A 25151-nucleotide genomic window follows, 5' to 3' on the forward strand; every position below is an offset into this window, starting at 1 on the left:
TTTCCCGTGATTTCCAAAGTCGACTAAAATAAGTGCTCGTAGTTGATACATTCCGATACCAATGTCGACTTGGGAAGTTAGTGGGGTTTTTTTTACACTCGCTATCCATTGGGTTGTAGCCATAAAATAGTGACTGAGTTGTTAGAATATTTCTTTGTATAGTACAATGGTACTGCTGTGGATGACTAGGTTTGATGCCTCCTGGCCATTAGATGGCAGACGTCTCTCCATCAGAGTCAGAATGAATCCTTCTGAGATGGATATTAGTGGCGGTAGAAGGTCTAGAGATACCATATGGATGTTATTAGTTTCTTCCATCGATGTTACTTTCTTGAAACTAGCCATCAGGCAACATACATGTATTCCTAATTGTAATTTGATGAATTCATAATGATTTTCCGTGAGGAACAAATTACTATCCCACTGTGTGTGCAAAAATATTACCGTGAGTTAAAAATTTCCAACTGGATGATAATCAAATGATTCTTTTTGGATGATTTAGAGTCCAAATGTTTGTTAGTAAAAAAATTGGAGGAGAAAGGAATTGTGAAAAATATTAAATAAATTGCAGGAATAAAAAGAAAATATAAATTTGTATTGAGATGTAGGAATATGAGTTTCTACAATAATTATAATTACTAATTTCAAAATCTAAATGGTGTCTTCAAATCGACACGTTGTTTTGATCTAAATAATAAAACAAAAGGATGCAACCCTTCAATACAAAAATACTTACAATGAAGTTATTTTCTAGCTTTTTTAATTATGTCTAAATTTGGTAACCATCCAATTTCCCAAATTAAATTAGATTTATATAATAAAGATGCTGATATTTAACTAGGGGCGTCCTTTTAATAAAACACGCCTGGAGTTTTAGATTCCTTCTGAAAATATGCTTAGACCTTCTAAAATTTCTTCTGAAAACACATCTAACCTTCTAAAATAACTGCTGAAAATTCCCAACCTTTTGAAAACACGCCCAAAAATAAGCCCAACACATTTGAAATCATGCCCAACTGTCTGAAAATACGTCCAAGCCTTCTGAAAAACATATGATATGCTAAACTCCTTTTGAAAATATGTCCAGGCCTTCCGAAAACACACCCTATCTTCTAAAAGCATACTCAAACAATTTGAAATCATTTCCAAGCTATCTACAATACATCTAACATGCCTACACCCTACCCAGACGCCATGCATTATGTATGGGCAAATTCTGCATCAGCTCTGTGAATTTTACATCAACCCGGATGACTTTTGCATCAGTTCAGACGATTTTTGAATTAGTCTGGATGATTTCTGCATCAGTCCAGGTGACTTTTGTATCAGTCTGAGCGCCTCTGCACTAGTTTGGACGCCTCCTACATATGTTCAGGCACCTCTTGCATAAGTCTACGTGCCCTATGCATTATTTTAGACGTATCTTGCATTGACAAATTTTGCATCAGTCCGGGCGCCTTCAAATTAGTCCATGCGCCATCTGTATTCTATCTAGGTTCCCCTACATTCTGCTTGGGCTCCCTGTACACTGTCTAGGAGACCTGGCATTCTGTCTAGAGACCCTTACATTATGTTTCGATATCCTGCACACTATCTGGGAGCCCTAGCATTCTGTCTGGGTGCCCCTGCACACTGTTCGGGTGTCTTGCATTCTGTATGGGCGCCTCTACACAGTGTCTGGGCACACCTCTTTATTATATCTGGATGTCCCTGCACATTGTTCGGGCACCCACGCACACTGTCTGAGAGCGCCTTCACATTGTTCGGATGTCCTGCATTCTGTAAGGATGACCCGACACACTGTCCGGGCGCCGCTACACTGTTTTGGTGGCCCTTCATTCTGTTTGGGTGCCCTTGCTAGTTCCTACTCAAAACTATTATCTGTTCCGAATCCTTTGCTGAAGATAATTGCACATGCCAAACATATTTCTACATGCCCAGACTTTTTTCAACTATAATGCGGATGTGATATTTGTTTTGAATTTATTCCAGAAATGCCATTTTCATTCATTTGCACACGGTGGTGGCCTCCAGTTCATCATGCTTGTGAGTCGACCATGACACGCCTTGGAGCCCTTACGTTTTAATGCATCCGGATGACTAATTTTTTGGAGTAACATAGGCCCTCCTCCTGTCATATGGTTGAAGCTGTTGAAGCCATATGACAATGAAATCCCAGAAACTAAAAAATCCAGATCAACAAAGAGTTGTTTAAGAATCTATCGTGGGGTATAATTTGGTAATTGAAGAAGAATATTCGTTAGGCCTTTAATTTACTGTGGCCTCAATTTGATACATAGAAATCCCGGTCTCATATGAGAATATGGACTTGATAGTGTTCTTCAGCCGTTGATACAAGTTCCAGATTACTATAGAAAGGTTAGTTGTTAGTTATTGAAGTCTGACCCATCTCGAGCTGTGCATATAATTTGGAATCTGAATTAGAAAAAATCCTAGGGCTTGATTTTCATAGAGGCCGTGATTGTTACCAGCTCTATATTTCGCAAGTAAAATATTAGTTCATACAATTGGTATTATGAATGACTAGACGGCCGATCTTTCAAACCTTTCTCAACGGAAGTTGTGCACCTATGTCTGTGTGTCTTGGGATGCCCAAATATATGCCTCGATTCATCTGATCAGGTGTGTGGCCCCATCATAATATTTTATAGTTTGTATGCTTCCATATTATCATCGTAATTTTTGTGGTTGGTATATGTAGAGAAGAATAGAAGATATGGAATTCACCGTAATTGTGGTGATCCAGAGAACTCGTATATAAAGAGTGTAATTACAATGAATATACAAACAATAATAGCCACAAATCAAGGCTAATTACAGGGGAAGAATATATGCTGTTTAAAGGAAAAGATATTGCTATCTATTTCCCTTATTACCCCCCTTCAAGAGATGCGTGGGGTGAAGACGTACGCAGAGCTTGGATCTCAAAAATTCAAACGCAGGTCGAGGTAGACGCTTGGTGAAGATATCTGCAAGTTGAAGATGTGAAGGTACGAATCGCGTGGTAAGCCTCCCAGATGAAACGAGTTCTCGGACAAAGTGATAATCCAAATCAATGTGTTTAGCTCGCTTATGAGCGACTGGATTCTGACTGAGAAAAACAGCAGCCTTGTTGTCGCAGAGTAATTCAGGTCGAGTAAGCGAATTACAGTGAAGTTCGTGTAGAAGATTTGAAATCCAAACAATTTCAGCTGCAGTATTGGCCATGGCACGGTACTCAGATTCACAGCTGGAATGGGCGACGGTTGGTTGTTTCTTGGCGCTCCATGAGACAAGATTTCCTCCAACAAAAATGGAATAGCCATATGTGGAACGACGCGTCTCAATACAGCGAGCCCAATCAGCATCAGAGTAGCCAACAATGGAAATGTCAGGACGGCGTGTAAATGAGAGACCATAGTGGATTGTCCCTTTAACATACCGAAGAATGCGCTTCAGAGTGTCAAAGTGAGTGTCAGTAGGAGATTGCAGAAACTGACTCACAAGATTCACAGCATACGAAAGATCTGGTCGAGTGATGGTCAGGTACTGAAGAGCACCCACTAGAGACCGATAAAGAGTAGGATCAGGAAAAGGTGAACCATCACTCACAAGAACTGCACCAGCAGGCAGAGGTGTGTGTACAAGTTTAGACTCAAGCAGTCCAGCACGCTGAAGTATGTCTTGAGCATATTTGGCCTGCCCAACGAAGAGACCATCGGAGGTGGATGTGACCTCGAGTCCAAGAAAATAGTTCAGCTGACCAAGATCCTTGAGAGCAAATTCCTCGCTAGTTCGATTAATGAACTTCTGCACCAACATATCATCATCACCTGTGACAATTATGTCATCAACATACAAAAGCAAGAAAATTGCCGAAGCACCTTTGTGGAAGTAAAAAAGAGAAGTGTCAACACGGCTCTGAGAGAAACCCTGTGTGTATAGGTAAATGCTGAATCTTTGAAACCAAGCAAGAGGTGCCTGGCGAAGACCATACAGCGCTTTCTTAAGACGACAGACATGCGACGGAAAACGAGGATCTACAAACCCGGGAGGTTGGGCCATGAATACGGGTTTGTCAAGAAGGCCGTTGAGGAAGGCATTCTTGACATCAAGCTGATGGAGAGACCATCCTCGTTGAATTGCAAGAGCAAGAACCACACGAACAGTAGCAGCCCGCACAACTGGGCTAAAGGTGTGATGGAAGTTTGCACCAGGGATTTGTGTAAAACCTTGGGCCACAAGTCGTGCTTTGTGTCGTTCCACTGAGCCATCTGCACGGAATTTGGTTCTGTAAACCCATTTAGAACCCACGATGTTAGCGTCAATGGGACGGGGAACAAGATCCCATGTATTATTGGCTCGTAGTGCAGTAATTTCTTCTTCCATTGCGGACAACCATACAGGAGACTTAGAGGCAGATTTGTAGCCTCGTGGCTCAGTGCAAGCAGTAAGAGCAGATAATAAGGCTATGGATGATAGATCAACTGGATAACGAGGCTTAAAGACACTGGCTTTGGCTCGAGTAACCATAGGATGTGGCTCAAGTGGAGGAGCACGTCGGCGTTGTCTAGTGTAAACCAGGGGAGCTGGTGGTGTAGCAGCCGGAACAACGGTATTATCATTTGGAGCCTCAAGAAGGGGAGGATCCGGAATAATAGCAGCAGGAATATCAGGATTAGTCGGAGGAGTGTCCTCTGCATCATCATCAAAGATGGGAGTTGAAGTCCTCGGGTAAGAAGCCGACGAAGCAGAAGCTGATCCATCAAGAAAACCAACTACTTCCAAATTTCGTGGAGAAGATGTGGCCGAGACACGATAAAAAGGAAACTGAGATTCATCAAACTGAGCATGCCGCGTAATATAAATACGGGAGGAATCTGTATCAAGACATCGAAAACCTTTGTAAGAACTGCTATATCCCAAGAAGATACAAGGCTTACTCCGAGGAGAGAGTTTGTTGGCTGCATAATCACGCAAGTATGGGTACACCCGACAACCAAAGGGGCGGAAGAGAGCATAATTCGGAGTAGTGCCAAACAATACCTCAAAGGGTGATTTATTTTGTAGAATGGAAGATGGCAACCTGTTAATGAGATAAACAGCTGTGCTAAATGCATCAAACCAAAGGGAACCTGGGGCATGAGCATGAAAGAGCATGGTAAGGCCCATTTCAGAGATGTGGCGATGTTTGCGTTCTGCACGGCCATTTTGTTGCGGAGTGTATGGACACGAAAGACGGTGATGAATTCCATGTGTAGACATGAAATTACGCACAGTGTTGTTCACAAATTCTGTTCCGCCATCACTTTGAAAAACCTTAATTGTGCTTGAAAACTGATTGCAGACAAAATTGTGAAAGCTTACAAGCGTGACATAAAATTCAGATTTGGATCGTAGAGGATAAATCCAAGTGAAGCGAGAAAAATCATCAACAAAAATCACATAATATTTATATCCATCCGATGTTGTAATTGGGGCGGGCCCCCATAAATCACAATGAATTAATTCAAGCACAGTAGCAACACGTTTTTCATTTAGAGGAAAAGGCAACCTTTTGCTCTTTGCAAGTTGACAAGAGGAGCAGATAGTAGGATCCGGTAATATAGAAGAGACAGATAGGTGTCCCAATTTATTCAAATGAGAAATAACATCAAAAGGGACATGCCCCAAGCGTGAATGCCATAAAGAAAAGCTTGCTGTTAGAGAATTATTTCGAAGAGCTGCAACCAAAGCTGGCGTGCCCCGATCAAGCAGGTACAAACCATTATTACATCTGCCCTGAGCCAGGACCCTCTTTGTTTGTCGGTTCTGTATTTCAAACATGTTATTGGAGAAGACAATATTAACAGGACAATCTGCCGTCAATTTGCTGATAGATAACAGGTTTTTAGTGATATGCGGCACCACAAGAACATCCAACAGTTTGATGTCACGAGTTAAAGATCCTGAACCAACATGAGATATAGATAAAGCATGTCCATTTCCAACAATAACTTAATCATTACCGGAGTATGGAGTAGCAGAGGCAAGAGTAGACTGTTGATTCGTCATATGAGCAGAAGCCCCCGAGTCAAGATACCAATCTGACGGACTGAGGCGACAGGAAGCATTAAAAGCATCGGCAAGATGGGCAGCAGGCTCAGCATTTCGGGCTTGAAGAAACTGAGGACATTTGTCGGCGTAGTGTTCTCCACGGCAAATTTGGCACCGTGGAGTATAAGACCGACCACCACCACGACTGCGGCTGCTTCCTTGTCGATTTCTGCCGCCAATAGAGCCACGGCCGCCTGAGTTGTCGTCAAAACGACGCGGCTGGTTGGAAAAGCCAGGTCCTGGCTGCCGGGTGCTGGGATGATTGCGCCCACGGCCGCCATGTGGATGGTGCTGCACACGCCCAAGTTCGGCGTTGAAGACTGCTACTGGGGGAGCCGAACCCTCCATTGCACGAACCATGGACTCGTATTGCTTAGCCTGGTGGAGAAGGTCGCGAAAGCCAGGTACCGGGGTTAGGGCTAAGCGGGTGTCAGCAAAGGAGGCAAAAGTCAGGCCTAATCCTCGTAGAAACCAGTGGGATTGATCAGAGGAGTCCACCGGCTTTCCAATTGCAGAAAGTTGATCACAAAGTCCTTTAAATTTGCGGCCGTATTCATCAACAGAGAGATACGCTTTGCGAAGAGATAGGAGTTCCTCACGCAACTGATGCGTGCGTGAGGCTGAAGAATCAGAGAATGCCGCTTGCAGATTTTTCCATGCAGCGGCGGAGGTAGTGCAATCAATTACCTCAGACATGGCCTCCGGCGACAGCGAGGTCCAGATGACGGAGAGAAGTTTTCGATCCTTCGTACGCCAAAGTTGGTAAGCAGGGTTTGGAGAAGGGTTACTTCCAGCGGCGGCAATGGTGGCATCTGGTGCAACCGTCGATCCATCAAGGAAGCCCTCGAGATCATAACACTCGGCCATGTGGAGGATTTGGCGATGCCAAACAAGATATGTAGAAGGATCAAGTTTGACGGGAACCATGTTTATCATCGTGTTTACTGGGAGAGAATCGGAGGTAGGGTTAGCCATGGAGAGAAGAGATAGAACAGAAAGGCGAAGAGAAGAGAGATCACGATCAGATTTGCAGAAGCGTAGGGATCGCTACTGCTCTGATACCATGTAGAGAAGAATAGAAGATATGGAATTCACCGTAATTGTGGTGATCCAGAGAACTCGTATATAAAGAGTGTAATTACAATGAATATACAAACAATAATAGCCACAAATCAAGGCTAATTACAGGGGAAGAATATATGCTGTTTAAAGGAAAAGATATTGCTATCTATTTCCCTTATTAGTATACACCTCGGTAACTGATCTAGTAAAAATCCAAGATTTTTCTTCAATTCTTTGGGAAAACAACATATAGTCATCATCACACCATGGAAGTATTTCAAGATTTGGGCATGTGGCTGGTGATGAAAGTCAACACCGTGATGGTCGTGGCTAAAATATTTCTAGAGATTGTTGATATAAATTATCTTGGTGAACTTATTACAATGATAATTAATTTTTTGTACGTCTAGAATTAGGTGGTCCTGTAGCCTCATGGTAGAACTAAAACATCGTCGTTCACCTTGCCACTGTCACGATTGGATGAAGACAATGTTTTGTGTAGTCTGTCGTCCTGAAGAGATACTTTCTTTGGTGAAGTCGGCCATGCTGGTATGTTGGAAATTTGAACCTTAGGAAATGATTCATTATCTACTTTCATACCAATGATTTTGAAATGCCCGATCCTTCAAGGATTTTTGTATGTTCTGTTCTAAAGTGAACAGAATTTACGGTGGCATGTCCAATGAATTATGCTATTTAAAATATATTCTTCCTTTGACTTCTTGGAGTGAAGTCAATTTTTAACCCTTAGGAATACAAATTTAATGGTTCTTTAGTAGCTTGCCGAAGATTGCATCGACCTATACAACTTTAAACAAAGAATCCTCGTTCAATACCTTGGGCACGCTTTACCCTTTTGAGGCTTAAGATTGATGCAATATAAGGCTTGGCAGGTACCAATTATGATATGGCTTCTTTAATAACATTGAAGAGTTCATTCATTTTTATCATATCCTCCACATTAATTACAATAATATAGTATCTGGATCCTTCGCCGCTAGTTTTTTTCTCATGAAAGAAATGCTTTAGCTGTGTAGCCTTGGCATTTAATTGTTCCAAGTATTACACTTCATGAGCTGTGAACTGGTGTCACAAATGCGGCTGCATGTTTCTAATTGTAATATTAGGAAGTTCGGATTCGTTGATGGTCACACTGGAGATCATTATCTAATTTTTTTTTTATGAGGCGATAGATGATTCCCCAGATTCATATTTTGTTTCCATTAAATATGTTAAAGTAGTTTCTAGTATAGGAATATAGAACCTGTCATGGAACTCTCATTTGATTTGAGCCAAACTTTTTACGGAATTAGTGCAGAGGGACGAGTACCATGTAAAGATAGTTATCGTAAGAGTTAACGACAATAGTTGTAGTTTGTAAAATTTATAAACGGATAATTCCCCAATCAAGATTGTAAGTGAGGCTCCATTTTCAATAGACGATTTATGGCGGGATATGGTTTAATGATAGAAAAAGAATTATCATTAGGCCATTGCTTAACCGTGGCCTTAGTTTGATACATGTCAATCCAAATCCCGCCTGAGAATACAGGCTTGGAATTGTTTTCCAACCGTTGATACAATTTTTGAATTGCTACCGAGATGTTTGCTTTTAGTTATTGAAGTTGGCTTCATCTCGGGCCATGCAGATCATTTGGATTTCTTGGAATCTAAATCAGAAAAGATCCTAGGGCTTGATTTCCCTGAGGTCATGATTGTTAACGCCTCTATGTTTCTCAAAGTAAATATTGATTTGTAGATTCGGTATTATGAATGACCTGATGGCCAAATTTCTGGCCTTTCTTGACATAAGTTGTGCACCTATGTCCTTGGGTATCGGGTTGTCTACCTGTGTTCCTCAATTCATCTGATCAGGTGTGTGGCCCCGTCAGAATATTTTGTCTCTCACCATATGCCACACTCTAGCAAGATCAATTTATTATTGTATTTAGTATGCTTCTACATTATCATCGTAATTTGTCTCTAGTATACACCTCGGTAACGAATATTGTAAAAAATACAATATTTCCCTTTAATCCTTTGGGAAAAAATATATAGGCATCATGACATTGCCAAAGTTTTTCAAGATATGAGCATGTGGCTTGGTTATGAGAGTTGACACCGTGATGGTCATGGGTAAAATATTTCTAACGATTTCTAATATAAATTATCATAGAGAACTGATTACAACAAGAATTAATTGTTTGTACATCTAGCATAAGGTTATCCTTGTAGCCTGAAGGTAGAACTAAAACATTGATGTTTGCCTTTCCACTCTCACGATTGGATAGAGACAATTTTCGACGTGGTCTGTTGCCCCAAAAGGATACTTTCTTTGGTGAATTCATTGTGTTGTTATGGTGGCAATATAAACCTTAGTTAAGTTTCATTATCTACTTTCATACCAGTGAGTTTGAGACATCCGTTCTTCAAGGATTTTTTTATGGTCGTTCTGAAGTGAAGGCAATTTACGGTGGCATATCAAAATGAATTGTGCATTTGCAATATATTCACCCTTTGACTTCCTGAGGTAAAGCAATTTCTCACCCCTAAGGATAAAAATAGTGACGGACTTTTAACAGCTCATCAAAGATTGCATGGACCTGTATCACATCAAACAAAAACAATCCTTGTTTAGTACCTTGGGTACGTCTTTATCCTTTGGAGGCTTAAGATTGGAGCAAGTGTAAGGCTTGCCTGGTACTAGTTTTGTTACGGCTCCTTCAATAATATCCGAGATTTGATGCCCATTTATCATATCCTCCACATTAATTAAATAAATCTAGTATTTGGCCCATTCACCTAGTCTCATTAAAAAATCACTCTAGGCGTGTAGCTTGGCTTTTAATTGTGCCAAGCTTTGTAGTTCGTGAGCTATGAGCTGGTCTCACTAATGCAGTTGCATGTTACTAATTGCGATATTAGCAAGTTCGGATTCTCTACTTATCACTGGACATCACGTTTTAGTTCATCTGATTTATTCGATGAAAGTGGTGGCTGATTCCCCAAATTCTTGTTTTATTTACATTAAATATGTTAAAAGTAGTTTCTGGTACGGGACTGTAGAACTTGTTTTGGAACTCTCATTTCATTTGAGCCTAACTCTATATAGAGTTAGTGCGAAGGGACAAGTACCATATTAAGGCATTTCTCATAAGAGTTAACGAGAATAATTACAATTGTAAAATTCATTAACAGATAATCCCAAATCAAGATTGTAAATTTGGCAACATATTCAACAGATGATTTACCTACTTCTTTTGAGAGAATGAGAGACTTAGGAATCCTAACTTGTTAAGGCAGTGGATTATTGTATTATAACCATTCTCGAAAAAGGTTTCCGGTATGCCAGACTGTGAGGCCTTTGGCCTTGGGGCTGAGGTGTTAAGGCACGGCGTCTTGTACTATTTGGACTACGGCTGCATATTCTTGCGGCTGTACCACATGTTTTTTATTTCATTGTCGTGGTTCCAAAGTTACATTGGGTCTTTGAGTACCTGGTGCCTATGGTTGTTGCACGTACCTCGCAACTCCGAAATATATTGCTATCATGCATAACTTCCATAAACAGGAAATGATCATAAATGACCAAAATTCATAAAAATATATTTTTTTTGCTTAGTGTATCTTCTAAAGCATCCAAAGCCACTTATTTATAGGACTAAGAGAAAGGAATAATGGATAGCTTCTACAATGTGGGATGGATTATATGAATAATCTCCCTATGTGAGATAACTAGCCTAAATGGTACCCCTCATGCATTTGAGAGACATGTGAGATTTCTTATTACATACATATAAGTGGTCACAAGGGATGGTCCCCCACTAGTGCACGTGCAATCCTAGGTATGTGATGGAATAATCAAACAAAACTTTTGAAACTCTAGTATATTCGTAGGATTATAGCACTTCTTCCTTAGTTATCCGATTGACGCGTTTGAAACTCTAACATCGACATCCTTCGACAAGTCTTTGGCTATTGCAATATGTGCTTCAATTGCTCCCTAATATTCAATCTTCATCATCAAACCTTGTAATTTATCAACGCATGGTGTCTCTCGGGTTCTCGAAGCTGGTCCGATAGAAAATTTTGGAATTAAAAATCTTGAACTTCAGACATCCATCTCATAAAATTAATAATATTTATTATGCACCGAATTTATCAATTACACAAGACACAAAATAAACTACTAAGCAGAATCAACTAATAAAACAATAATAAAAAACAAAGTACTAAATGGAACTAATTAAGAAGGAACAAAGAACAAATTAACTATACAGAACGAATAAAGAAAGAAAAAGAATAATCAAAAGAGAATCAAACCTAAGTAACTACTATCGTAAGCACGACCCGATACCCTTTTAGCACTGAACTATCCTCTATGAACGCACCACCTCGGTCGACACTTTGGAGTGCTCTTTCACCTTCTCCGAATGCAACGAACTTAAGTTTTATAATTGAACCAAAATTTTGAAACTAAACCCCATGAAATATATAATAAAATTGCATTCCATAAAATATTGGACTAAAAAAGAAGTATTGCTATCAAGCATAACTTCCACAAAAAGGAAATAATCATAAATGATCTAATATTAATAAAAATATATTTTTGTTTGGTGTGTCTTTTAAAAAGTATCCAAAGTTATGTGAAACAACTAGCGTAAATGATCCCCCCATACATGTGAGTCATGTGAGATTCCTTATTGCATACATATAAGTGGTCCCAACAGAATGGTCCCCCACTAGTGCATGTACAATCCTAGGTAACTGATGTAATAATTAAACAAAACATCCAATTTAGTATATTCCTAGAATTATACCACTTCTTCCTTCTGATTGACACGTTTTCAACCCCAACATCGGCATCCCTCGACAAATCTTTGGTCATTACAACATGGGTCTTTCTCTGTTTTTTCGAGTATGCCTGGTGTATCTTTTTCCTCTTAGGTGTGATGATGTATATTCCGTTACAACTCATTCATTGTTTTTCGGTATTGATTGATCTCCCAGGTATTTCTGATATTTTTGTACATTTATTCTTTGGGTATTAATATATCATATAATTGATAGTTTTTGTGTGCATCATATAATATATATCCATTATACATCATATCTAATAATTATTCTGCATAATGTTGAAAATACACATCTAACCCTCTTTGTGAATTATTCAGACAAAAAATCACAATTCTAAAACATTGTTTTTACGTATTAGCTCTTAGTTGGAGGTTATAAGGTGTCAAAAAAACACTTTCCAAAATTAGTATTTATGAGCATACATTCTCAATGATGCAATTCTATAAGCTCATAGACTTTGCCTTGCATTGTATGGATCTTTTCCAATGTTTGAATGACATTTATCAAAATATTTCCAAGCTCATGAATACGATGGTTGACTAATCTTTCCGATGTGCAACATAACATAGCTTGAGTAGTATCTTTGAACTCAAACACAATTTTCAATTTGTCTTTCAACATAAAGGCACCATTTGAGCATATGGCGGTCCTCTTATGCTAGCTACCTTCTTTCCACCTTGACAGTCTACAAACTTGCATAGTGGATCCAGCTCACCCAAATTAAAATACGGCTTATATCATTATGCACAATCTATACATCATCAGATTCTATACATCATCAAATTCCATATCAAATGCATAATATCATAAATTTATACGCAAATTTCCATTACTACATAAGGTTGTATTTATTAAATATAAACATCATAAAGTAGTTAATCGATTAGGCAAAGTACAACACTGAGTCTACCTGTCACTTCTTCTTTATTAACACTGTATACTGTGTAAAATCATTCATAGTTGTAATAAATCTTTCCCCGGTGACATCACTCGTTCATCCTTTGTTTCATACACAAGATTGGTATTATCCAATCCATTAGTTGCATACTTGATTTCTAGCCTCAACTGATGTACCTTCACTTATTGAAGATTAAGTAGCTTTCCATTGACCAACCAAGTATGATAATCCATCAAAAATTTTTTCCATAATAAATGTAATGTAACCCCATCTATATTTTTATATTGTTTATTGTTGCATTTTAAACAAGACATAATATATCTTACCTTAATTCATAAACTGTGTTTGTAGAGATCCCCACTCTACAATTTGGTGAACATCCACCCTAAAAGCTTTTATAAAGGAATCATGTCCTAGAAATACCCTTCTAGACGTATATAATCAATTCCTTCTTGCGTACATGATATCAATTTGTGTGAAATTTCAATATGTGACTAAAAATCTCTTGTTTTTAATAGTTATATATGGATTTTATGGGGGAAATTTGAAAAAAATATCCTACATGTAAATCCAATTATCACTTTTATTCTTTATTTATCTTGCCGGCAAAATACATCCTATAAGTTTTTAAAAGTTGTCATTTTTGTTCTTTGGTTGTGCATGGTTGCGCTTGGGACAACTGTTGTGTGAACATCACTCACGGCCAAAGGAAAAAAATAGTGACTTTTGCAAACCTGTAGGATATATTTTACCAGCAAGATAAATAAAGATAAAATTGATAATCGAGTATTCATGGAGAATATGTTTTGCAATTTTATTGAGTTTAGGGCTTTTTTTTTTTTGTTTTTGGGATAAGTGTACAAGAAAGAAAAGAGTGAATTAAATGAGGTGGTGCAAAGTTGAAAGGATGCACATGGTAGCGGCTAGAAAGTGCACGAAAGCAGTAGTGTTATTATTTTTTTAGTCTTAGAATTTCATAATAATTTTGTAGCTTATTGAACTCACTTGAAATTTTGAAATAATGCCACTTTTGGCTAATTGTGACAAATTTGGTTGTTGATTAAAACTCTCTCAGTAGTCTAAGATATTCCATGACAAACATACACTCTAAAGAAAAATCCAACAAATTCACATTAATATAATAAATATTTAGACACGGTATCGGGTGACCCAAATCCAAATGTCGACGAACTAACCATGACGCATACCCGTTCAATGACATTAGTTTGTTTAGAGGTTGTGAGTCATTGATGGTTAGATTAGATGTACGACGTAGATTAGACTAGGCTTTCTTAGTATATATCTATTATATTCTACTTGTTGTACCATTCATTTCATATATTCTAGAAAATGAACTACTACTTTGAAGAAGTTTCCTTCTTTTTGGAGAGAGAACAACCTTTCATTGGAGAGATTCCAATGAACTGAGAAGATTATTGTTTGAGCCTTTGGAATACAACTTACATGAGAGACGGAAGAAGCATCCGCAAACCTCAAATAGCTCGTATGAATTCATGAAGGTGTGTGATCGATGGGAGTTTTTCTAATTGAGTCCAAACTATCCACTGGTTCATTTATTAGATTTAATAGCCTTAATTCTATGTTTAAATTGAGATTAGAGGTGATGGAATTGATCTGATCCATGTCATAAATTTGGAATTGAAGTGGTTATTAATTATTGCTTCGAGTTGTGTTTTCATGTGTTCGATCATATACTTCTACGTCTACTTTGATCCGATTCATTTTTTATATAGCAGTTTGATACAATTGTTTGAAAATCTGTTAAAATCCACTGTTTCTAGTGGAGATTGTTGAATTCGTGTAGAAGATTAGTCGAATTCATTTTAGTGTGTTGATTGGAAATAATGGATAGTAAGATTTGGAAATAGCCATATTGTGTGGCGAAAATTCCCTCTCTAGCGGAGATGAAGACTACTTCAAATCCATTGCTAGTTGTCAAACATGAGTTGTGTTATTGAATTTGTTTCTCAAAAAATATAAATAGTAATAATTTTTCGCTGGCACTAGCAAGCTCATTCATAGTTTCTAAGTGTTCTTCGACCTTGATTAATCAATATAGTTGGATTAGAGTCTAAGCGCATCAAAGTGATCAAGGAATTGAGTGATTTGGGGGTTAGTTGAGTGAAATTTCTGAGTTTTGTTGGTAAATCGTATTTTCGCCGTAACATTTGCATCCGAACTCCGATTCACTATTGTGAGTAGGTTTGGAATCGGCATTGAATGTTGTATACAGAATGCACTGGTCTCCATGCAACAATCTCATAATCGTAAAAAAAATGCTGGAAGAAAAATATCGGTTAGTCCTATGATTTTGGGTTTAAACTTTCTGTGTTTGTTTTGAGTAGTTTACTTTATCGATTTACTGATCTTAATTGGCTGGAAATTTTTGAGTGATTATTTTTTGTGCTATTGGATAACCCTTTGAAGTTTATTGTAATTTTTGGAATCGTCAAATTTGGAGTTGAATAGCCTTCTAAACTTACTTTTGAATTTGACTATTGTGCATTGTTTTATGTTTTTATTAAAAAGTGTGACAAAATTGCAATGAAAGAGCCAAGATGGCAATTCAATTTTGAAAAAGGCAAGCTCTAAACATCAAATTGAGTAGCAAACTTTAGTTTTGTATTTCAGTGCATCAGTCCATCTTGTTGTAGTCATGTTATATTTTGAGGGTTCCTAGTCCATGTTGTGAGAGTTCTTTCTATATATTGTCTATGGAGTGTGTTGAGAGGTAGTCAATAATTCTTGTTCACCTGGTGTGTTATGATTTTGATTTTGACTAGTTGCTTAATTGAGGAAAAGAATTTGTCTCAACCTTTGTTCACATTTTGTGCTTGTAGTTTTGTAGTCGAATCTTCTAGTTTTATTTCCCTAGTTGATGCGTCTCTAACTTTTTTACTCTATAATACCTCTCTTGAGTATTACACTAGAAGGATTTCTACGTACTGTTTTGAGGTAATTGCACTTGTTTATTCCATTTAGTGATCGTGGCTGTATTTTATTATTTTTCCTGAGTGTTGTGAAGGAGAGTGAGGATTTCTACGTACTGTTTTGAGGTAATTGCACTTGTTAGTTCGTTTGTGGTAGAGAAGTTGTGCTTAAATACTACCCTTCATCCGAAGCCATATAACTTACATTCGATGAGTAACGAATGAGTTGTTCGTGTGGATAAGCGAGCAAGAGTGACCTTTTCCATTGGTGGATTCAACAATGATGTGTTTTGTGATGTGTGTCCCATGACCGCATGCCATCTTCTATTGGGACGTCCATGTCAATTTGATCAAATGTGTCTTGTACAACGGGTATAAGAATCAAATATCCTTACTAAGGATTGTAAAAAGTTGAGCATTTCCTCCCTACCAACCGAGGTTGTATGTCGTGATTTTGAACGTTTGCATGGGTCTATACATGACATAGTGAAGCAAAAGAGGGCTGTCACTACAGTTTCAATGAAATCTTTGAGGGGACATGACAAAAAGTTGTTGCTTAGTGTCAAAGAGTTCAACAAAAAAGTTTGCCAAAATGGTAACCAAGATGAGGGAAGTTACTTTTATATTATTTTACTCAAAGAAGTATTTTTTATTTATGTTCTTACTTGTCTTCTTCTTTTGAAGACTTGATTGAGGAGTTTGAGGATGTCTTTCTGGATGATATACCACCCGGATTACCACCATTGTGAGGCATTGAGCATCGTGTTGATTTTGTACAAGGTGCATCAATTCCAACAAGCCAACTCATAAGTGTTACCCAAAAGAAAGTGAAGAAATCTGGAGCCAAGTCTAAGGGCTTCTTGATAAGGAACAGGTTTGAGAATCTTATCTCCTCATGCTATACATGTTCTACTTGTTCCTAAAAAGGATAACTCATGGCGTATGTGTGTTGATTTTAGGATTGTCAATGCAAATTTCGTAAAATACCGGCATCGAATTCCTCAATTCGATGATATGCTTGACAAATTACATGAAGCACAGGTGTTCACGAAGATTGACTTAATAGGTGGTTACCACCGAATTCATATGCAGCCAGGAGACGAGTTTAAGACATTTTAAAACCAAGTTTGGGTTATATGAGTGGTTAGTCATGTCATTCGGGTTGACAAATGTGTCCAGCACTTTCATGCGATTGATGAACTATGTGTTGAGAGAATTTATTGGAAATTTGTTGATATACTTTGATGACATTCTTGTCTTTAGTACGTGTTTGGAGGATCATCTTGGACATGTTAGGTAAGTTTTCATACTTTAAAAAATGCTAAATTGTATGGTATTTTAAAGTAATGCATATTTTGCACTAATAAAATTATTTTCCTTGGCTTTGTTGTAGGTTCAAAAGGTCTTAAGGTTGATGAAGTTAAGGTTGCTGCGATTCGTGAAATGCGAAACATACACTAGTGTGGCTGATGTTCGAACATTGCTTGGAATGTGTGGATTTTTTAGGCATTTGATCTCATATTTTAGTGTGATAACAGCCTCACTGACCTCCCTTCTGAAAAAAAAAATTATATTTAAGTGGGAGAAAGTCATATGGGTGCTTTTTGAGAAGCTTCAGGACATCTTGACACATGCTCAAGTTTTGGCATTACCAAACTTTGAGCAGACCTTTGAAGTTCATTGTGATGCTGGTAGAGTTGGCATAGGTTCCGTGTTGTCGCAAGAAGGATGACTAATTGCATACTATAGTGAGAAGTTCCATGAGACAACCCTGAACTACTTAACATACGACAAAGAATTATATGCAGTTGTGCAAGCCTTGAGAATTTTCTAACATTACTTGCTGCCAAAGGAGTTCGTAATTCACACTGATCATGAGACCCTCAACCCTTTGTGTGGGCAGCAACAACTTAGTTAGCATCATGTTCGGTGGGTAACCCTTTGATTAAGTATAAATAAAGGAAGGAGAATGTAGTTACTGATGCACTCTCTCAGATGTATGTATTACTTAATCATACTCGTGCACATTTGGTTGGATTTATCCATGTATGATCATGATGTAGACTTTGGTGATATATTTAGGAGGTATGAGAAACATGGATTTTATGGTTTTTATAAGCACGATGGCTATTTGTTTTATGGAGATAAGTTGGGCATTCCTAGATGTAGTATTAGAGATTTTTTTATTGAGGAGAGTCATGGTAGTACTAGTATGCTTGGACATTTTGGCACATATACTACGTTTGATGTTCTTAGTGTTCATTTTTATTGGCCATATATGCGTAAGCATATTAATTCTTTTGTTGATAAGTGTCTTGCTTAAAGAGTGACTAATAGTACTTTGAAGCCCTATGATATGTATACTTCTCTTCTCACTCCGGAGGGGCCTTTGTTGGACATTTCCATAGATTTTGTTCTTGGTTTACCAAGGACATCACGTGCTAAAATTCAATTTTGGTAGTGGTTGACAGGTTTCTCAAAATGGCGCAATTTATACCTTGTACAAAGACAACGAATGTGAGTCATGTGGTGAAGTTATTCTTTTGGGAGATTGTGAGATTGCATGGGGTTTCAAAAAATATTGTTTCAAATCGGGATGTGAAATTTGTGTCCTATTTCTGGAAAAATCTTTGGCATACAATTGGGACGCGCTTATTTTTCTCTACAACGTGTCACCCCCAAACGGATGGCCAAATGGAAGCGGTGAATCGCCTATTAATGGCAGGGATCGTGCTATACCTATTAAGGAGCTGCATGCCAAGGTACTATAGAATATTGACAAAGAGGCTGCGATGTATGCACAATATGCTCATCGCGGAAGGAAGCATGTAGTATTTCAACCCGGCGATTGGGTGTGGGTGCACTTGCATAAAGAACGTTTCCTGGGGCTAGGGTGTGGGAAAGTTTCCCCTCATAGATCTGATCCATTTTGCTTGTTGGAGCGCATTAACGACAATGCCTATTGCATTGCACTTCCTCCTTGACGTGAACGTGACATTCAACCTTGCTGACTTGAGTCTATTTGATCATGCTGATGATAGCTTAGCCATGAGTTCAAGACAGCCGAAATGAGAGAGGATGACACAGTATCGGGTGATCCAAGCCCGATTGTTGACGGAACAACTGTGACCCGTACCCGTTTGAATATATTAATTGAGGTTGTGAACCATTGATGTTTAAATTAGATGTACGGTTAAGATTATATTAGGATTTTTAGCATATATCCATATGTTCTACTTGTTGAAACCGTTCCATCCAACATTCCAAAAAATTAACTACCATTGATGAAGAAGTTTCTTTCATTTTGAAAAGAGTCCAACCTTTCATAGGTCTATGCTCGAAAGGAGTATTGGTCGATTGAGTCCGAATTATCCATTGGTTCATTGTAATTTTATTTTCAAGTCATTGATACTATGTTTTGAATTGAAGTAAGAGTCATGAAATTGATCCCATCGATGTCAGTCCAGCTTGTCTGACAACCCAGTCGCATGGCAGTCTAGCCCTAAACCCTGATCGCCCAACTCACACGAAAGCCTAGTCGTAGGGCAGTCCAGCTCGCCTGACAGCCCAGTCAAATTGCAATCCAAGCCGGTTGATTGTTGGAGAAAATTGTAGGATTGCATCTTTGTAATTTCATGCAAAGTTTTTTGTTTGGATAAGTCATGAATACGATAAAAAATTAATTAGTTGAGCAAAATAGAAATATGACGGCTATTTCAATCATTCATTAACAGAAGAGTAGCAGTGCCCAGAATAAAAGGGCGGCAGACTCTCCACCATAAAGGCCTGCATCTTTTATTTCTTTCTCCTTTTTTTTATTATTTTTTTAAATTTTTTTGAATTTCTGTATATTTTTCAGCTCTCTTCATTCATATTTTCAATAAAATTTTGACTCCATGTTCTTGCAATCAATTTTCTATTTTTCTTTCCTTTACAAACGGCTTTTCCGTTCGATTACTTTCTTTCTTGCTTCATTATTGTTTTGTTTCATTTGATAATTTTTCTGAGATTACCCGGTTTCAAATTTTATCTTTAGAAAAATAAAGAATTCATCCGATTTTTTACTGAGTCGATCCGCCACACCGTAAAAAAGTAGTTTGAACGATGATATATCTAAAAATATGACTTAATTCCGTTTGAATACGAAGATGACTTCGTTTATTCCAAACCTAGCCCAAAAAAACAAAAAAAAAAAAAAACTGTCAGCATATTATTTCAAATCATAAGTATGCACTGTCGTAACATTGTTTCAAAGTACTTGTGTGTTGATTAGCTCATTCAGCATCCAAGCCATCAAGTCTATATAATACGATATAACGGGTCCTTGTGGATGAGAGGAGATCAATTACCTTCATAGATGTGCCTAACATTTTTAATTAACGATTAAGAATGGATTCATAGGCCATAGTTTGATTCTACAAGTTTTATGTATTTTGAAAGGGATATGATAATAATAGCGTACGGAGAATTCAATACAATTTATTTCCTCCAATGGCCTAGTTGTGGTCAACTGAAGGTTTTAGAGTCGGATTTGAAAGTAGAGAGGAAGACCAAGACTTTTTTAAACAATTAAATTCAAAGAAAAGTAATTACATGTAATATTCGTTCTTTATTATTATTATTATTATTATTATTATTATTATGGTTAAATTTTATAATATCTCTTTATATTTTAGTAAAAATTAAAAAAAAATTGTGTTTTATTTATTGTGTGATATCCCGTTGAATTAAAGTTTGCATAAAATATCTTTTTCGTCTAAAATTGATGTTTAATTGTAAATATGGACCTAATTATGCAATTTTTATATAAATAAAATAGATAAATATAATAAATATTTTTAAAAATAAAATGAATAGAAAAATGATGAATCTTTCATTTTTATAGTTTTTTTGTTTTTAAAAAAATAATCAAATAACAATTTGTTTAAAATAATTAAAAATAAATGATTGATAAATTATTTATTTATTATTTTATTCAAAAAAATTAATATATATTTTTTTACTTGTATAAAACTTGCATAATTAGGTTTATACTGACAATCAAACATCAACTTTGATGAATATAGTGTTTTGTGTAAACTTTAATTTAACACAAAAGTGTTTCAGGCAATAAATAAAATAAGATGTATTTTGTACATTTTTACTATAATACAAAAAAAAAAATTATATAATTTACCTTATTATTGTTGTCAAAATAATTTGGAGAAATAAAAAAAATAAAAAAAATTCTGGTTTTCCGAAATTTATAGAAAACACCTTCTACTCTTGTGGTTTAAGAAATATTGTATACTCGTCCCCTTTGACTAACGGTGTTAATAATTTGCATGTCTGACCGTTATGCCACTTGAGCTATTGTAAATTTTTAATCCAACTAAATTCAAATTTTCAAATTAAATACCAATTCCCTAAATTACTTAACCCGCTCCCTTTCTCCCCGTCTCACTGTATCGTCTTGTCCTCTTCTATCGATTAGCGTTTTCAACCCAAATCGCCGGTGCTCTCCTTCTTCCGCCTGAAGAAGCCCAACCGCGAACCATTATCAATTGCCAGCCCACCACAGACTTCCTCCTTGAAAATTAATTTGATATTATTAAATCATAAAGTCAAAGCTTATTTAAAGAGATAGTCCAAAACGAATAAAAATAAAAAAATAAAAAAATAATAATAAATAGTCCAACATTCCCCTCAAATTCAAGACGGATAAAAATAAGTAATAAAATAAACAAATAAATAAATAATAATAAATAGTCTAATATTTCCCTCAAACTCAAGTGGACGCCGTAGAAGTCCATTTTTTAAAAAAAAATTATACATTTTATTTAACATCTCCATTTTATATTTAGTAAAATTTATTATTTCAAATTAGACTTAACAAATACTTTATCTGTCCTAAAATAAATGACACTTTTAGTTTATTTTAATTTGTCTCATTTTATACTTTATCGGTCCTCTGCGTAGCTCGCCGGAAGCTACGTATCCGCCAGGTGTCTCTGATCTGGCGGACATGTAGATTTTATTTTTAATTTTTTTTAATTTTTTTTAAATTGGACCAAATAAAAAAAATTAAAAAAGGCAAATAAAATTAAAAATCAATTTCAAAAATATGAAAAAAATGAAAAGAAAAAATAATAAAATCCACGTGTCCGCTAGGACACCTGACAGACACGTAGCCTCCGGCGAACCACGGGGACGTCTCTGGCGTCGGAGGACTAAAACAACGAAAATTTTTCACTTGTGGAATTAATTTGCGACAGACTCTACTTACGGAACCAAAATGATAAGAGAGTTAAGTTACAGGATTAAAAAAGCAGTTTACCGAAAAAAATAATACTACCTCCGTCCGACTCTAAGGGTCTCATTTACTTTTGGCGTGTTAATATTTGAATATTTATTATTATATCAAAATATAGTCCAAATTAAGAAAAAATTACAAAAATACTTTCATTAGTGTCTTAAATACTAATAGAAAGAAATTTGTAAAAAAAATTATACAAATATAAGAATATTTTTAATGTTAACTATAATGACGTAAAAAGTAAATGTGACCTTTAAAGGCGAATGGAGGCAGTATTATAACTTAGTATTAATTACTTACTAATCTACTCTGCTTAAATAATCGTATCCCTAACTAAAAAGATCATCATATATGGGACGAAGGGAGTATAAAATTTCATTTTCAGTAATTTGATATACAAATTATATATATTTTATTGAGATATAATTTTAAAAAAATTTAAATATATATTCTAAGTTTTTTTAAATCATATATTCACTTTTTGAAAAATATGTATGTAGTAAAAACAAACATACTATTCAAAGGAAAAAATAGTTCATCCACAACACAGATTACTGTGAATTACGGTCATCCACATCTCCAGCAATATGTTTGGTGTGAATAGTAGAAAGAAAATTCATACAAAGAAATAACTTAAAAGACAACATCTAAAACTAGTAAACATAAAAATAAGAAAACAATTTAAAAATTCCTACTCTAAACCCTACCCATCTAATTCAAACACTACCATGTCCTAATATTTCTTACCACAGAAGTTGTCGCACGAGAAATACCATATCAAATTTATGGAAAAAAGTTAGTATTTAATCCAATAAATTTATAAAAAGATAATAATAATAAAAATTCAACTTTTGTTTTGGGATTGAGATTTTTGGGTTATATCCTAATAATAAAAATAAATAAATAAATAAATTGAATAATTTAATAGTAGTATGATGCAATAATTTTGGAGAAAAAATTTTGCTTGAATAGTAAAAATATGATAAAATAACAAGTCCTCAAAAACAAAAGAAACAAATGAATATTTCTCCAAATTTTAATTTTAAATGTAATTATTAATTATCAAATCAAACATCACTTTCCATTATTATTTATATATTTTTTAAAATATTTAAATATCATATATTTTAAACTATCACAGCAATATATCATTTATTTCAATAAAATAATAATTTTTTTTCAAATATAATCATTACAAAATTTAAACCCCTAAACAAATACAACTTAAAAAAAATTCATACTTCGAAATCTTAAAAAAATCCAAATGTAAAATTCAATCGCCCAAACAAACACCCCCTTAAAAGGAAACTTATACTACAAGAAAATAAGACATAAGGAAAATTTTTTTGAAGTTTCCATAACTATTGATATTCTTGGTCTTGTAGTCCGGATTCTTGTAATTTTTGTCTTGTGCTTTTGGAACTTATTGGAATGTTATGACAGTGTACTCAAGGTGATCTGATTAAGTGATCGGGGTGTCGGACATAAAAGACTCCATAGTAGGTTTTTTCAGCTTCAACAATTTCTCTCACAATTGAGTTCATAGCATGCTCGGATAAAGTCAAAATAGCCGCTTGAAACTTTTAGTCCCGGCTCCGGGTTACTTTTTCTGTTGGCAATATTGCTGGATCAGTAGACTTCGTGATGGTCACGTCAGAATGACCATATATATTGTTAGTATATAATTGTTTGAGTCATGTGTTGGAATTTGAAATGAATCTATATTGTTAGTTTAAAATTTGTTGGGACAAGTGTAGGATTTTGAAATGAATCATTATCAGAAAGTTTGTAATGTTTTTGCGATGAATTTTTGCGAAGGAATTAATTATTCATAGATCTTGAATCAATGAAAAATGAATTTTGCGAGGGAAATATTTTCCTCACAAAAGGTAAAGTATATAGCTAGATTAAATTTAGCGAAGGACTATTCGCTAACAAATTTTCTTGCGAATATTTCCTTGAATTCATATTAACGAGCACGTGTATAACGATGAATGTTATTCCCTTGGAATTTCCGTCGCTAATGACTTTAGCAAGGAAAATAATTGATTTGCGAGTTAAAAATTCTTTGGCAAATCAACAATTTTTTGTAGTGTTTTCTTAATTACAAATTTAGTGTAATGAATGGCTTTTATGGGAAGTTTATTTGAAATTGAGTTTGCTTGTTAAGAAAATGAACTAAAACGTTTCTAAAATTGATTTCAAGAGGGTTTTGTTTTGTTTTGTTATTTTCTTTCATTTTAGTTAATTTTTATTCATTGGTTCGCTTATTCAAGTAATAGTACTAGTGTGTTGTTTAGGTTTGGTATGGAATGGATATATTAAAGTGTTGAAATTTGTAAATATGCACTGCTTTCCTACTTGCCTCGCTCCTATTTGCAGTTTTTTTTTTTCATTTTGGTTGTCATGAATTGCACACAAGTTGTTTCTTCTTTTCTTTGCATAGGTTTATAACATGTAAAATCACACAATCAACCATCACCTAGTTAAATGTTAGTTACTACTGCAAGGACATCACGGTCTATGTATTGGAGCTATAAAGAAAAAGCTCCACATCTTTCAAATTTTCAAATGGGTAAATATATAGAAAATAAATTATTATACAAGTTGTGCAATGGAAATAAATTATTAGTGATGTGACCATTATGACAGCTACCGATTTCTCAATTTTCCAAGCAGGACCGAGCCGAACACAAAAGCTTCAAATAGCTATATTTTTCTTGGTTGAACGTGCTATGAACTCAACTATCAAAGAAATTTTTTAAGACGGATAACCTACTATTTACTTTTTTATGTTCGACACCCTGATCACTTAATCGGATCACTCCAAGTATACCAACATAACATTCCAATAAGTTTTGAGAGCACCAAACCAGAATTACAAAGATTAGGACTACAAGATCAAGAATATCAATAGTTATGGAAACTTCAAAAAGTTATCTTATTTCTTATTACCTTATAGATTAAGTTTCATTGCTTAGGAGTTTCCTTT

The sequence above is a fragment of the Andrographis paniculata genome, unplaced genomic scaffold (assembly GCF_009805555.1).
Source record: "Andrographis paniculata isolate CXL003 unplaced genomic scaffold, ASM980555v1 Contig9END, whole genome shotgun sequence".
Classification (NCBI taxonomy): Eukaryota; Viridiplantae; Streptophyta; class Magnoliopsida; order Lamiales; family Acanthaceae; genus Andrographis; species Andrographis paniculata.